This window comes from Triticum urartu, chromosome 5, assembly GCF_003073215.2.
Source record: "Triticum urartu cultivar G1812 chromosome 5, Tu2.1, whole genome shotgun sequence".
In the NCBI taxonomy this organism is placed as follows: domain Eukaryota; kingdom Viridiplantae; phylum Streptophyta; class Magnoliopsida; order Poales; family Poaceae; genus Triticum; species Triticum urartu.
This window is the reverse complement of record NC_053026.1, coordinates 640921314-640937906: the sequence shown is the minus strand read 5'-3', so window position 1 is coordinate 640937906 and position 16593 is coordinate 640921314. Positions and strand designations below refer to the sequence as shown.

Sequence of the window (16593 nt, the reverse complement as noted above, 5' to 3'; positions counted from 1 at the left end):
AGTGCATCAAACACTTCGTCACGTGTAAACTCTTTCGTCAGCATCTCATTCATTTGTGGTGTGACTCGTGGTTGAACTGTAGCCAACAGCTCCTCCTGTCTTGCCCCTGCATGCGAGGTAAATATTCACAAAGTAGTTAGTAACAACCTCCTTCATCTCCTCTTCCCTTTCCACCACCCTTCCGTCCTCTCTTCGCAGCCTCTTAATCCTGTTCCTTCTCCTCCTTGCAGATGCCGATGCGTGGAAAAATTTAGTGTTTCGGTCCCCTCCTTTCATCCAGTTTACGTGAGCTCTTTGCCGCCAGTATGTTTCTAACTGCTCCTCAAGCCGCCCAGCTTAAAACGCAGCATGTGCTCCCGGCGGACCTGATCTGGGCTGATATTCTTCCTCCTCTCGGCCTCTAACTCCTTTACCCGATGTATTATCTTCTCTAAGTCACCCAAGACATTTTTACTCCAATCTATTAGCTCCTTCATCACCCCCGCACTGCTCCAGCAACTTTCTTCCCATTTACTTCCGTCTCCCTCTCCCACGCATTCTTGACCAGGTTGTGACAACCCTCCTCCTCCAACCACCTCGCTTCGAATCTAGGATTGGCATTGTGACCTGTCTCTCTCCGGATCGCAGCTGTTCCCGTTGTTTCAATTATCACAGGCCTATGGCCCGAGTGTCGCGGCTCGCCATTTTCCATGTGGTACGCCGTGAATCGGTCATACCATGCCTGCGTTGCCATAGCTTTGTCAAGCCTCTCCTTTATATACTTCTCCGCTGTATGGCTGTGGTTACGCCACGTGAAAGCATCTCCTTTGAATCCCAGGTCTCCTAGCTCACAAAACTCCAGAGCACTCTTGAATTGGTCCAGGCTATTTTGACTCCTTTGCTCACCCCCTCCTTCTCCCATGCATGGAGGACCTCGTTGAAATCGCCCGCACATAGCCAGGGTTTGTTGTTTTGGTGTTTTAGTGTCCGCAGGAGCTTCCAAGTCTTCCCCTTCTCTACCATCTTCGGCTCACCATATATGCTCGTAAACCTCCATCTAAACCCATCCTCCTCCGTGATCTCCGTGTCAATGTGGTATTTCGACATAAAACCCACCACCCTAACATCCACCTCCTTCTTCCAAAACAAAGCAAGGCCACCACTCTGTCCCTCCGAATTCTTTGCCACCATACATGTCATATTCATTTTCCATCTCAGCCATTCTAATCGTCGTTGATCCATTTTGGTCTTCGACAGAAACAACACATCGGGGTCCTCCCTCTTCTGGAGATCCAGAAGGCCTTGAATTGCTGGGTCGTTCCCCAATCCCTGGCAATTCCATGCGATAAGTCTCATTGGGCACCGCAGGACTGCTTTGGCAGCCCCGCGTCAGTGCTTGTAGCATCAAGATTCTCCCCCTCGATCACCTTCTCCTTCCTACTCCTCTTTGGCTCACCCACCTCGTCCACCTCAATCTCCTCCGCCCCTCTCTTTTTCTCCAACTCCTGGCTCACCTCCGTCCTCCTCCCCTCCTCCCGATGTATTCTCTTGAACTTCCCCCCTTCCCCTTCTTTGGGATTGATACTTCTATTTTCTGCACTCCCTGCTCTCGGCCTTGGGCCTCCCTTTTCTCCTTCCCTTCCTCCTTGCTCCCCTCCTCCTCCGTGTGAGGTGTACCACAACTTGCATTCTTCGCTGCGTGACCAGTCCTAGCACAGTCCTCGCTATCTAGTTTGGTTTGTTGGGTGGGCTTCTCTCCTAAGTCTCCAGCAAACAGCTTCTTCTTACTGCCACCACTCTTCTTTGGTCCTCCATCCTCTCCCTGCTCTGCCTCCTTTAGCTTGAGTGGACTCGTCACCTCTCCCTCCAACTCGCTTCTTCCCTTCTCTCGCCCCTCCATTGACAGCTGGTTCTCCTTCCTCCATGACAGCCCGTCACTTCCCGATCTACTCCCACTCCCCGACCAACCATAACGCCTTCTTGTCCCTCCCCCCATAGTCACCACCGCCCCTACTCCTCTCCTCCATTGCATTCCCTTCAGGCACATATCTCAGCCACCGCCCATATTGTGCTTCCTCCCCTTCTTTAGTTTCGTCTTGCAGTCCCGATCAGTATGGCTCATTCTTCCACAAGTGTAGCAGAAGTCCGATAGAAACTCATAATTGAGATGGCACCAGTTCTTCCCTTCCTCATCCCTCCTCCTGCCTTGCTCCTTAACAATGGTGTCCCCATCACCGTCTTCCTCATCATCCAGGAACATCCCTCTCATTAATGGTTCATCAACTCTGATCCGGACTTTAACTCTCAGCGTCTGCCCCATTGTCGTGCCATCTTCCCCCGTGTCCACTTCCACTAGTTCCCCAATCATCTCCCCCATGTTCTCCGCTAGCTCCTTGCACATCATACCTAGGGGAACATTGTAAATGCACACCCATATTTGCACCCTCTCAAACCGGTAATCTTCAATGGTTTTGGCAGGATCGAAGTCTTCAATCACCAACAGATCCTTCCCAAACGTCCATGGTCCCCCCTCCACCGCCTTCCTCTTCCCCGCTTCCTGTCTAAACAAGAAAATGAATCTGTTGTTACCCATCTCCTTCACCTCCAACCTACTCATAGGACACCAGGCTCTTCCCAGCACAACCTCCATCCCCACCGCATAGGCCGGTTTTTCCGACAAAAGTTTGCCGACCGCCCTGATCGCCGCCCCCTCCTGCTGCTTCTGCATAGTCTTCCTCCATCCGATCTTCACACCCCTCTTCTCGGCCTCCGACAGGTTCATCCTCTCCAACCTTCCTTCTACGCCCTCCATCCTTCCTCAGATGCCCACCACCACCGCGCTCCAACTGGATCTCGGATCGGAGAGACTAGGGTCTACGGTGTTTTACGACCAGGTGCCCTAGTACACCCAAAAGGCTTTGGTGGATGGGTTACGACGAGGCTGGGGAGCCCGGCCAGTGGCGCGAGGGCCACTCCCGAGAGACCGAAACTCGATCAGGGCACCAACGTCGCTGGCGCTCGCCACCGGAGATCGACCCTGACGGCGGACTGGAAATCTTAGATAGGCGCGATCGCCTCGCGATCGCCCGAGACAGACCCTAACCGTCACGCAAGGGACAGACGATAGGTTCTAGAGTTTGGACTTTCACAAGCTCGACCATAGTTTACATCAGCAATCATAAGTAAGGTACTTGAAGTCCTTTCTCCAAGAGAATTACTGAAGGCAGTAGACGACCCGTTGTGTTTTGTCCATCGATTATCACATTCAGAAGATAGTCCATGCCTTCTCTTTCTTTTGCAGATTCTGTATGTAGTGCATTAAGATCATATGTTTTTATGCACCTCAACTTGTTCACTAACTGAGTAACTGAGGGTCCAGGAACCAATACCATATTGCAAAGTTGTCATAGACTTCCATTTTCTAACTGGAACAATCAAACTCATCGGCTATCTGGTTCCCCCTCTATTTGTCCTTCTTATGGCTTCATGGTCTGACCGTTTTTCCCTTTTTGGTTTTGAAAACAGCTTGGATTCAATATACTTCACAAAACAGCGTGACTGCAATTGTAACTAATTGGGATGCCGAGGGTACAACTTGCAGCTTTGTATTGGAGGAGAATCCACACTTGTAGATTTTGTTGATCTGCCGGATACTTACCAAGGCGTTCAGTATTGCAATGTGTTGAGCCGAGTTACCACAGGAGCACTTGAAATGGTCCATCCTTTATACTGCCATCATTATATTCTCTTGTCAAATTGGCAATGAATAAATACTTGATAAAATGTAACTGGGATCCTTGACCTCATTCTTCTATAAAATTGTCATTAAGAAAATAAAACAAGAATTGCATAGTAATATAATGCTTTTCCCCATGTGAATTGCATTTCCACATCATAAGAGTGTCTCCAATTGATGATCTATTTTACATCATCAAAAAATGCTTAGAGTAAAATATACATCACCAAAAATGCTTTTTTACATCACCAAAAACGTCCAACTCAAACAGAGGATGTAATATAGGGCAGCCACATTACAGCTGCTCCAACAGATGATGTAAAAATAGGCCACCAGCTGCAGATAGCAGCACAATGTCAGCCAGCAGCAGCTAACAACTACATATGTTTGAATCGAAATTCCAACAGATGATGTAAAAATAGGCCACCAACTGCGGGATAGCAGCACAACATCAGCCAACAGCAGCTAACAATCACATATGTTTGAATCAAAATCATCCCAACTTAATTCGTAAACAAACTTAACAAGAATTTCATCAATCCACCACATCAAATTATTACATAATTCATCAAATCCACAACATGAAATGCAACACAAATACAACAAAATTCTTACATAATATGACAAACATAGATATGAAACTAGGAGGCTTGTTTCCCATGCCATGTCCACCACTCCTCCATGATATCCTTGAAAATATTATTGTGCATATCAGACTCTCTAATGTCACTAGTAAGCGTGCACGTGCAATGCACGTATTTTAATCTATAGAAAAAACATTAACTTTGTATTTTGATTGTTATTTCTCTTTTAGTCAGCCTTTTTAACCATTTAAATGTGTGTTATATCAAACAAGCGCGTGTGTAACACCCGATCCATACACATGTCTCCACATAAAATTCATGATCATCTAAATGTATTGTAATTATTACATCCAAAAATACTTAAAAATAAAACTAAGCAACATTATGTAGTACTCCATGAATTTTAACATGCAAAGACCACAAGATGATATGCACAATTACAAGAACCGGGCGTCGACCCGTTGGCTGGGCAGCTGAGGTTGCTGCCAGCCCACCCGAGTTCGAGTTCGAGTCCCGGTTCGGACGCGCGGTACTCACGGAGTTTCTCCTATAAAAAAATGCCAACAAGGGTTAGCTCTTGGGTTGGTCCCACTTTTGATATCCACAATTAAGGATTTTTGATATATTCAATAATAAATATCAATAGAAATGTTAGTAATAGTTTTACAAAATTTCCCATTGATGATGACAGAACCACACAACCAAACTGGTCACGTTGGAGGAAAATAAAATTGGATAACGTTCAACGCTAAAAATAAACCAAATAATTAAAAGAGCTATCGACAAAGTAACTGAATTTGACAACACTTTTTTTTTCAGAGGAACGCCTCTGCTCATTATTACTTGATCAGATGGGCTATTGATTGTCAATCAAGAAAGAAGAGGGAAAAAAGAGACACGCCCGACGCTCAATTTGGTCCATGAATATATGTTGTGGATGACTTGATTAGGCCCACATAAAGCACGGTCATTTGCTATAACGAAACTACTCCATATACAATCGACATTGTCCGATTTTTATACGACCTGTAAATCCAGCGGCGACTGTCCTCTCAATCTCATGCATGAGCGGCCGGATTATACACATCATACAGGAAACGCAAGAGATCTGTTGTATGTGTAGCACGGTCAAACAGCCGATCCCTCTAAGAAAGGACATTTGCTATAAAAAAAACTAAAAAAGACAGCGGCGGCCGCCCTATCAATCCAACTGAGAAGCTATCGGCTTCTCACCGCACAGACAGACACTTCACTTTCCCCGCTGCCTGCCGTCCACGCCGCACGCCGCCTCCTCTCCACTCTCCAGCCACGATGTCGCCCAGCGCCTCCTCCCCCAACCACCCTACGGCATCGGCCCGCCGCCTGCTCTTCCCATCACGGCGTCGCCCCGCCGCATCCTCTCCCCAAGCACGGCCTCGCCTCGCCGCAAACCCCGCCAGTTTTCCCTAGATCAACTCTGCCGCCGCCGTGTCCCAGATCAAGGTGCGAGCTGCTGGATGCGATGAGGGAGCGGGCATCTTGGAGAGGACCGACATCCACTGGGTGTACGCGAGCACCTCAGGCTCAGGCTGCGCCAGATGGAGCGGATTCGCGCCGTCATGAGGGCCATGGAGCTCGGGACACCGCGCTCCCCCCTGCTCTGACGCCATCAAGCATCACCAACACAACTCGATGCAGGGGGGATGCTTCTTCTTCTCGGGACGCCGTGTCGCCATGGAAGGTCTCCCTTCCCCCCCCCCCCCCCCCCCCCCCCCCCCCCCCCCCCCCCCCCCCCCCCCCCCCTCTCCCCCCTCTCTCTCGTTTCGATTTGGTACGGTGATATACTTGGCTCCCTTCCCTCCCTGATGCGGTTCCTCACGCCTCTTTTTTTTGATCTGTAGTTGAGCTGGTAGGTCTAGCATCCATACTGGCTTTACATACAGCATGGACAAGAGATTGTTTCAGATAAATGATGCTTGAGTATATTTACTTGGAGCGCTAAAAGCTATTAATTGTTAGCCAAATAATGTTATGTTGAAAAATAATCTCATCATATCTTTCTCCTGCAAGAAACAAATATGACACACATTGTGTTCCCCTCAAGAAAATAAAATAAAAGATGGTACTCACTTAGTTCCAAGTCGCAGAATTCAGATATGGTTGTTTCTGGAAGGGATTATTGTTGTATAGGCAATAAAAGTTTCATTCTATTGGTAACTAAAGGTCTTAATTATCTATGGTTGACTTAATTCATACATCCTCTATATCTAATTACATTTTTATGTTTCAGATTTCATATGACATTGAATCTGACCCAAGATTATGTAGCGTACAGCCTGTCAGCTCTTTGGAATTGATAAAGCTGCATAAATTTCAGGTACATGCACGTATCCAACAGAAAACCCTAGCCACGGTGCATCCCACGAGCTGTTGTTGGCCGTACCTCGGAGCGGAGACATCACCATCCCCAACACGTTTGTCTGGCAGTAAGTATCTGCATTGTTTGCATCAGAAGAAATACATGTGACTACATCATTTGACTTCTGAACTTTGTTGATGCTTATGTCACTCTATGCACAACAGGCATGCCTTCGCCGCGTTGTCATTCATGACATTTCTCTTTCTCTATGTTGGCATGGATGCATTGGATATAGAGAAGTGGAATATTGTTAGTGAAACATATATGTATGCTCGCTATCTGCTTCTTTCTATGCGTGTAGTAACATACTTGTTGTTCAAATCCACAAACTGTTTTGTTTTGTAACCATTTTGTACTATATGCAGCCCAATGATATCTATCGCCTTGAGCTCCATTGTTTTGGCGTTGGTGCTGGTTGCAAGAGCTGCATTTGTTTTACCACTGTCTTTTCTCCAATTTGACCAATAAAACTCCAGGCGAGAAGATCTCTATTAGGCAGCAAGTGAGTGTCTTATTTAGAAACTTCTTATGCGTGTTATGTCATTTCAAGAATACTCCTGTTACATACTCCCTTCGTCCGAAAAAGCTTGTCCCAAGCTTGTTCCTCAAATGGATGTATCTAGCACTAACTTGGTGCTAGATACATCCATTTGATGGACAAGCTTTTTCGGACGGAGGGAATACATGATGTGGCTTATTCAAGTTATTATTTGGTGGCCAGATCTCATGACAGGTGCTGTGTCAGTTGCATTTGATAAGAAAATAGGCAGTTTTCTGATTAAATTGATCCATGAATAAATCATGAGCATGACATTGACAGTATTGACAACACACTGGTTACGATCTAACAGAGCATGTACTACGCATATACTAGAAACATCTACGCATATCGCTAGTACTGCTACAACAGAAAGAAACATGAGAGGGATAAACGATGTATACCCTCCAATCGGCCATGCGGCGGCGGTGGCGGCGGCAGTAGCCGCGGCATCCTCGGCGGCCTTCTTGTCGGCCTCGGCCTTCTCAGCGGCGGCACGGTCGGCATCGGTCGACATGGTGATGTGGACGTAGATGAACAGAAGCGAGCAGTCGCGTAGTCGCTACCCAAAAACCTAATCGCCCCTCTCCCGTACAGGATCCGGAGAGGCGGGGTTTCGGAGGCCTGCTCTCCCGTCAACCGTGTACGCGGTGAACGGGACGGAGTCGCTGGTGGCAGCAGCAGCAGAGGAACGATGCGGGCGTGGAGGCGGAGATGCGTTCTATTTTCGTGGCGGCTAGGGTTGGCAGCGCCCCACATATATATGTGCGGCTGCGCGTGGAGAGACGTGGGCTGAACCCACGTCCAAGTCGGTAGCCCACGATCCGACGTCTCAGATCATGGCCCCACCTGTCAAAGACTCCGTTCCTGACCGGCAAAAAAAGCGCATAGGAGTGAGCTCGGCTCGGCTCAATCCCGCAACCCGCGGCGCGGCGCGTCGTGACGAGGCGTGGCGTGGCGTGGCGAGGCGAGCGGAGGAGGAGTGCGCGAGGGCCTCATCTCTTCTCAAGCTCCAATAGCATGAGGAAGAGAATCCCTTATAAACCACTCCAACTCTCTTTCCACTTCCGGGGTGGGACTAAACTTCCCACCACCTTGTCATGCCACCTACATGGGCCCTTAGAGATCAAATCTGAAATTGTCATATGGGCTCTAGGCCCATCTCATATTTCAACAATCCCCCACCAGATCTCAGGGGCCCAGTTTGTCCTTTGTTCCAAACGCTGTTTTGATATACCAGCATCTCAGTGGAGACCGATTAAGGTTGAGCTCCACCTAGACCAAGTAGTTACACTCCTTCACAACTGAACAATGGACTATGCCTTGAATTGTCAGTTTGGCGTCAAGAAGTTTCACCACAAGTCTCACTGATACGAGGCTGCCGAAGGCCGACCCCTCGGGTGGAGCATATTAGTCACACTCCTGGCCTGTTCATGAGCTTGCTAGAGATCACCCCAATCTCATAGACTGTGACCAGCAGTCGGGCTCATGTAGGTGTGTTCCTCCAAAGATCGCTCTGTAGGATAGCATCTTGCTTATGCATATAAGCCTTGGAACACATTAAGACAGTAGTCATCCTTCCATACAGTTTCCGAGAGTATTGCATCTCCAACGGAGTGGGTTAGTAAAGTTACTCTCCTCAGTTCACCATTGGCTTGTTTTCCTAGGTCCTACTTCACGGGATCTCCGATCACATAGGTTGGGTTACTACCATGGCAACTCATGTGGGTCTCATACCCATCTCCCTTGATGCGTTATCTATCACAACACGTGATAGCCCTTTAGTAAAGGGATCTGCCAGATTCTTAGCCGTTTGAATATAATCCAACGCTATCACTCCGGAGTTCCTCAATTTTCTGACAGCTTTCAATCTCATTCTTATGTGTTTGTTGGACTTCATGTTGTCCTTTGAACTCTTCACCTTGACAATAACTGTTTGATTGTCACAGTTCATAAGGATGGCCGGAACCGGCTTCTCAACCACTGGCAAGTCCATCAACAGATCTCGAAGCCATTCTGCTTCGCCACCCGATGTGTCTAATGCTGTTAATTCTGCTTCCATTGTCGATCTTGTTAAGATCGTTTGCTTGCAAGACTTCCAGGAAACAGCACCACCTCCAAGAGTAAATATATACCCAGTTGTGGCCTTCATCTCATCAGCATCAGAGATCCAATTCGCATCACTATACCCTTCAAGTACCGACGGGTATCCGGTATAGTGAAGTCCATAGTTCATAGTACCTTTCAGATAGCGCATAACTCTCTCAAGAGCACACCAATGTACATCACCCGGTTTGGAAACAAATCGGCTTAGTTTGCTAATAGCAAATGTGATGTCAGGCCTCGTTGCGCTCGCTAGATACTGTAGTGAACCAACAATCTGAGAGTATCTCAATTGATCTATAGCTGTGCCTTTAGACTTTCGAATCAGCACACTAGAATCATATGGTGTTTGAGATGGTTTGCAGTCCGAATATCCAAAATGACTCAACACCTTCTCAACATAATGGGATTGCAAAAGTGTAATCCTACCCTCATCATCTCTCAATAGCTTGATGTTCAAGATAACATCAGCCACTCCAAGGTCCTTCATCTCAAAGTTCTGAGATAGGAAAGACTTAACCTCCTCGATCAACTTGAGATTAGTCCCAAATATCAGTATGTCATCAACATACAAACACAGTATAACTCCTTCGCCCCCACCATAGCGATAGTAAACACATTTGTCAGCCTCATTAACAACAAAGCCAATAGATGTCAACGTTTCATTAAACTTGTCATGCCATTGCTTAGGCGCTTGTCTCAGGCCATATAAAGATTTCACCAAATTACACACCTTTCCTTCCTGACCATCCATCACAAAGCCATCAGGCTGTTGCATATAGATTTCCTCCTTTAGCTCTCCGTTCAGGAAAGCCGTCTTAACATCCATCTGATGAATGAGAAGACCATGCGAGGCCGCCAACGAGTGTAATACTCGAATGGTGGTCAGTCTGGCAACAGGTGAATAAGTGTTGAAGAAATCTTCTTCTTTTTGGGCGTAGCCCTTGGCCACAAGCCTAGCCTTGTACTTTTCTATCGTACCATCGGGCCTAAGCTTCTTCTTGAACACCCACTTGCATCCCAATGGTTTGCAACCATAAGGACGTTCAGTAAGCTCCCAAGTCCCGTTAGCCATGATGGAATCCATCTCGCTACGGACCGCATCCTTTCAGTAGTCAGCTTCTGGAGATGCATACGTTTCTGAAATAGAAGTGGGATTATCCTCCACGAGGTATATGAAGAAATCATCACCAAAGGTCTTTACAGTCCTTTGTCTCTTGCCCCTACCAAGGGATTCCTCATTATCCTCCTCAGGATTTTCATCATGTGTTTGATTATAATATTCCATTGGAATGGCAGGTTCAGGAGTCTCCTCAGATTCCTGTCTAGAAGTGCTTTGTACATCTCTCATGGGAAAAATGTCCTCAAAGAATGTAGCATCTTTAGACTCCATAATTGTACCGACTTTCATGTCAGGTACCTCAGATTTCACTACTAGAAATCTATAGCCAACACTATTCATAGCGTAGCCCAGACTAACACAGTCCACAGTCTTTGGTCCAAGCTTACGCTTTTTGGGGATCGGCACATTAACTTTCGCCAAGCAGCCCCAGGTACGTAAGTACCAGAGTGTTGTCCTTCTCTTGGTCCACTTCTCGTAAGGAGTGATCTCGTTATCCTTTGTCGGAACTTTATTTAGGACATGACAGGATGTCATTATAGCCTCCCCCACCATGCCTTGGATAAACCCGACGTATCTAACATGGCGTTAACCAAATCAGTTAGAGTACGGTTTTTCCGCTCGGCAACCCCGTTTGACTGGGGTGAGTAAGGAGGCGTCCTCTCGTGAATAATGCCGTGTTCCGCACAAAAGGCATCAAACTCTTTCGAGAAGTACTCTCCACCATGATCTGACCGGACTCGTTTAATTTTCTTTTCAAGTTGATTCTCAACTTCTGCCTTATAGATTTTGAAGTAATGTAGAGCCTCATCTTTAGTATTTAACAGATACACATAGCAATATCTAGTGGAATCATCTATCAAAGTCATGAAATATTTCTTTCCACCTTTAGTCAACACACCATTCATCTCACAAAGATCAGAATGTATGAGTTCCAGTGGCGCCAAGTGTCTCTCCTCTGCTGCCTTGTGAGGCTTGCGAGGTTGCTTAGATTGCACACACGAATGGCACTTAGAACCTTTGGCTAAAGTGAAACTCGGGATTAAATTCGATTTTGCTAGCCGCGTCATAACATCGAAACTAATGTGACAAAGACGTGAATGCCATACTTCAGATTCATTAACACTCAAATGAATATTGTTCACGACTTTATTACATAGATCTGCAAGAGAAAGGCGGAACATGCCTCCGCATTCATAACCCTTTCCAACAAATAGTCCATATTTCGTAACAACTAATTTATTAGACTCGAATACCAACTTAAACCCTTCTCTACATAGAAGGGAGCCACTAACGAGGTTCTTCTTGATGGCGGGGACATGCTGCACGTTCTTCAGCTGCACAATCCTTCCCGAAGTAAACTTCAGATCGACCGTGCCAACACCAAGAACAGAAGCACTCACGCCATTCCCCATCAGTACGGACCCGTGACCTGTGGCCTGGTAAGAAGAAAAACAATGAAATGTCAGCACACACATGAACACCTGCACCTGTGTCGACCCACCAATCGGTGGACGGCCAAACTGAAAATACAGCAAATAAATTATCGTACCCAGATGCACCAGCCTCATTGTTGCTCACAATCATATTGACAGACTTGGAGTCCTGCCCTTGCTTCTTATACTTGTTTGGGCACTTGTTGGCCCAATGTTCAAGCGAACCACAAGTAAAGCAGCCCTCATCCTTCTTGTTCTTCTTGAAGGTCTTCTTACCCTTCTTCTTAAAGTCGGCACTCTGTTGGACACCGTTCTTTCCCTTGGGCTTGTGGGAATTGGAGTTCTTCTGATGCACCATGTTGGCCACAGAAGTTCCTTCGACCCCTTTTCCGTGCGAGTCCTTTGCCCTTGAATTCTTCTCAACAACTCAGATGGCCAATGATATCCTCCACAGAGAATTCATGCCTCTGATGTTTTAGAGTGGTGGCAAAGTTCCTCCAGGAATTGGGAAGCTTAGCGATTATGCAGCCCGCGACAAACTTGCCCGGTAACTCGCACTTAAGAAGCTCAAGCTCCTTAACAATGCATATTATCTCATGAGCCTGCTCCAATACAGGACGGTTTTCAACCATCTTGTAATCATGGAACTGCTCTATAATATACATCTCGCTCCCTGCATCGGCAGCCCCGAACTTAGATTCGAGCGCCTCCCACAAGTCCTTAGCAGACCGCACATGCAAATATGCGTCAACCAGCTTATCTCCAATCACGCTCAGAACTGCCCGAGGAACACGACAGTGGCCTCCTTGAACGCCTTCTCCTGATCAGGAGCGATCGTTCCTGTGGGAGTCACACCGGCGACCCAGAACACGTTCCTGGCAGTGAGCCATAAGGTAGTTCTAGTCTGCCAACGCTTAAAGTACGTCCCCGTAAACGGCGACGGTTTCAGTGCAGCAGCAAAACCAGAATTCGAAAAACTCCCTACACATTTTAGGTTTTTTGGATTGATAAGAAAATAGGCAGTTTTCCGATTAAATTAATCCATGAATAAATCATGAGCATGACATTGACAGTATTGATAACACACTGGTTACGATCTAACAGAGCATGTACTACGCATATAGTAGAAACATCTACGCATATCGCTAGTACTGCTACAACAGAGAGAAACATGAGAGGGATAAACAATGTATACCCTCCAATCGGCCATGCGGCGGCGGTGGCGGCGGCAGTAGCCGCGGCATCCTTGGCGGCCTTCTTGTCGGCCTCGGCCTTCTCAGCGGCGGCACGGTCGGCGTCGGTCGACATGGTGATGTGGACGTAGATGAACAGAAGCGAGCAGTCGCGTAGTCGCTACCCAAAAACCTAATCACCCCTCTCCCGTACAGGATCCGGAGAGGCGGGGTTTCGGAGGCCTGCTCTTCCGTCAACCATGTACGCGGTGAACAGGAGGGAGTCGCCGGCGGCAGCAGCAGCAGAGGAACGACGCGGGCGTGGAGGCGGAGATGCGTTTTGTTTTCGTGGCGGCTAGGGTTGGTAGCGCCCCACATATATATGTGCGGCTGCGCATGGAGAGACGTGGGCTGAACCCACGTCCAAGTCGGTAGCCCACGATCCGACGTCTTAGATCGTGGCCCCACCTGTCAAAGACTCTCCGTTCCTGACCGGCAAAAAGAAGCGCATAGGAGTGAGCTCGGCTCGGCTCAATCCCGCAACCCGCGGCGCGGCGAGCGGAGGAGTGCGCGAGGGCCTCATCTCTTCTCAAGCTCCAATAGCATGAGGAAGAGAATCCCTTATAAACCACTCCAACTCTCCTTCCACTTCCGGGGTGGGACTAAACTTCCCACCACCTTGTCATGCCACCTACATGGGCCCTTAGAGATCAAATCTGAAATTGTCATATGGGCTCTAGGCCCATCTCATATTTCAACAGCATTGGCCTACGATAAGGTAAAATATTGTGTCTGATATATTCCATATGTGCTTTGGATGTAATGCATGATCAAGTTTTGTAGCCTCGGTGTTTAATAGGTACTGTATATGCTAATGTAACACCCATTCAAAATAGAACTCTGTCATTAGGAACAGATATACCAATTAGATGTGCTTCAGGAATGATATGCAATGAAAAAATAAGCATAATAGCATACCAAATGTACCTTGATAAGCATAAATGCTCAGAGTTATATTAGGAGGTGTACCCATCCGTCTGTAGTCTGCTCTTAATACATTATGCTCTTTTCCATGTTGTAACATTTAGATCAGTCCACTTATCGGATTTTAATTCCATGTGCTTGGATGCATATTTGAATAAATCCTCCAGTCCTTCTAGCTGTTGCACCAATAAATGAAAAAGTATTAGCATCACAAGCGGCAAATAAGAAAAAAAATCTTCTTATTAAAACAATATCTTCACATGGTGTAGCACTGGGTATGTTGACTGATTTCATCCTGCCTCCAGTTCTTGCATCTGATAAGTGTCATTTTTGTGTAGCCAATCACAATCTTCATCGTCTGTAGAAATATTGAGTGAATGTCAGTTATAATTAGTGGTATTATAACAACGCCCATAATGATTTTCAGTTAGGAAACCGAACATTCAACAATGCATGTGTGATGTAGCTGGGAGACCACCGCATCACCTGTATCAAATTGAGTTTGTTCTCCAGTCCTATGGACGGCTGTAGATCCCCCCTCTGTTGCTCATACCAGGCATTTTCCCCCTCCCTCTTAAGTGCTTGTTTTTCTTTTGTAGAATATAAATGTGAATTAGCTACAGTACACAATATGAGCAACAGTTATTTTTCTTCTGTATGATATAACTGTAAATTAGATGGACAAACCAGGCGATCGATATGGCCACGTGTGTCTTAGATGGGGTGCTCTTACCACTTAGAATAGCAGATGTAGCTTTCTTATGATCCCTTGACTCATGTTTACTTTTTAATACGTCATCCCTATCCCTGCTTAGTGAATACATCCCTTTCTCCTTATCTCTTCAATTCCTTTGGATCTGCCTTTTAACCTGCGAGAAAAAAAATCTTCAGGATCTACATGGTCCAGGTAGGTAAGAGTTGGGGATATATATATCTACCTGAATTGTCCTTGTTTGTTAGGTCCTGATATGGAGTCCGTACCCCACTACGCTAAGAGGATGCCGTAGTGTCTTTTGAGTGAATCTATTTGGTCAGAAATATAATGAACAATTCTAAGTCAACAACTCAGCTTGTCATGTGGTCAGGAAATAAATATCATCATTACTATGTCAAGAAATAGATATCAAACATTATTATTTCAGTGAATCTAGTTTTGCAAGAACCCTTCTCTGCTCCTCTTGAGGTCCAGAGGTGGAAAGCGCGTCACTTTGTTTGTCGAATCCCAAATGGCTACTGGAGGCGCCGGGGCTATTTTGAATGGTAGAAACATCACCTACCGGCTGAAATATATGCCGTCATTTTGTCTCATTCGCCCCATTATTACAGTACATAAACCCCTTGGTAAGAAACAACTAACCAGGAATCCTAATGTGCAGTGTGTACTTAATTTCTTCCATAAAACATTAAGATCATGGTGGCCTGTAGGTAGCAAAAGAAACAACCAACCAGGTATCCTAATACCCAGTGTCCTGTAGGTCTGTGAGCGTTGTTACATGGTGTCCTGTAGATACATGGATGTTGTTACATGGTGCCTGCAGTGTAATGGTGACAATTTCCTTTATTTTGTTCTGATCATAACATGTGCAAAATTGAAATGGTGTAACCTGTGCAGGGGCGGGGCTGGAAGTATCTCGATGACGACCTATGTCGTCGAGACGGTTCGGCCACCAGGTTGAGAACGATGTGGACACCGGAGATAGAGCAGCACGCCGTGATGGCCCGAGGTGTTCTCGAGACGGCGGCCAGGACGAGGACGACATGGACACTGGATCTAGGGCAAGTCGCTAGGGTGGGCCAAGGTTTCCTCAAGATGGCACGGCCACGGGGTGAGGACGGCGCGGACATCAGGGGCCAGGACGGTCGCTAGGGCGGGCTGGGGTTTCCTCAAGACGGCACGGCCACCGGGGCGAGGACGGCGGGGCGAGGGCATGTCGTGGCCTGGTGGCGGCGTTGATCACGGACGTATTGTTTAATTCCTCCTGGAGGTAGCATCGTGGGGTTGTCTAGCATCCTGTGCGGGGGCAGTCTGCCGGCAGAACATTTGTTCTGAACCGTAGATCTGATCTGCAGATGTTTGATGTAACTTGGGCGCTTGGATTTTATTAAGTGGGTTTGATCGGACGTTGGTGGTTATCCCGTGTGTACTTTGTGGGGTGGCTGTAGGGGAATTCATGTTTGCTCTTTTAATAGTAGTATAGAAGAAGTATAGATATAGATGGTACACATCCATGAAGCGTGTGATTCAGTGTTCCCTTCTATTCGGCCAAACATGTATTCCCATGAGGTCACAGAATGTGTAATTCTAATTTTGTCAACGCTCATTCTCAATTATCATCTAGTGCATAGACACAAATAGTCATTATATACCAAGGTTCTTCTGATCACGAAATGTAGCCGGTCCTCGTACAATAGCAAATTGGGACTTTGGGACTGCAAAATCCCAAAAGCCCTCTCCACATCTTTTCTAGGAGTCGCTTGAGCATTCTGAAAATAATGTCCTTCTTACCTTGGGGGCTTGAGATTGGTTTCACGAAAGTAGCCTA

General features: G+C 46.7%; 1 long non-coding RNA gene across 1 annotated transcript; it reads left to right on the top strand.

Annotated features, from left to right (window-relative positions):
* Window positions 1-5509: 5509 nt before the first annotated feature.
* On the top strand, window positions 5510-16365 carry LOC125511509. Its single transcript, XR_007285034.1, has 5 exons — window positions 5510-6019; window positions 6656-6764; window positions 6862-6963; window positions 7063-7199; window positions 15663-16365. It is a non-coding gene; the product is annotated as an uncharacterized LOC125511509 (long non-coding RNA).
* Window positions 16366-16593: the final 228 nt, after the last annotated feature.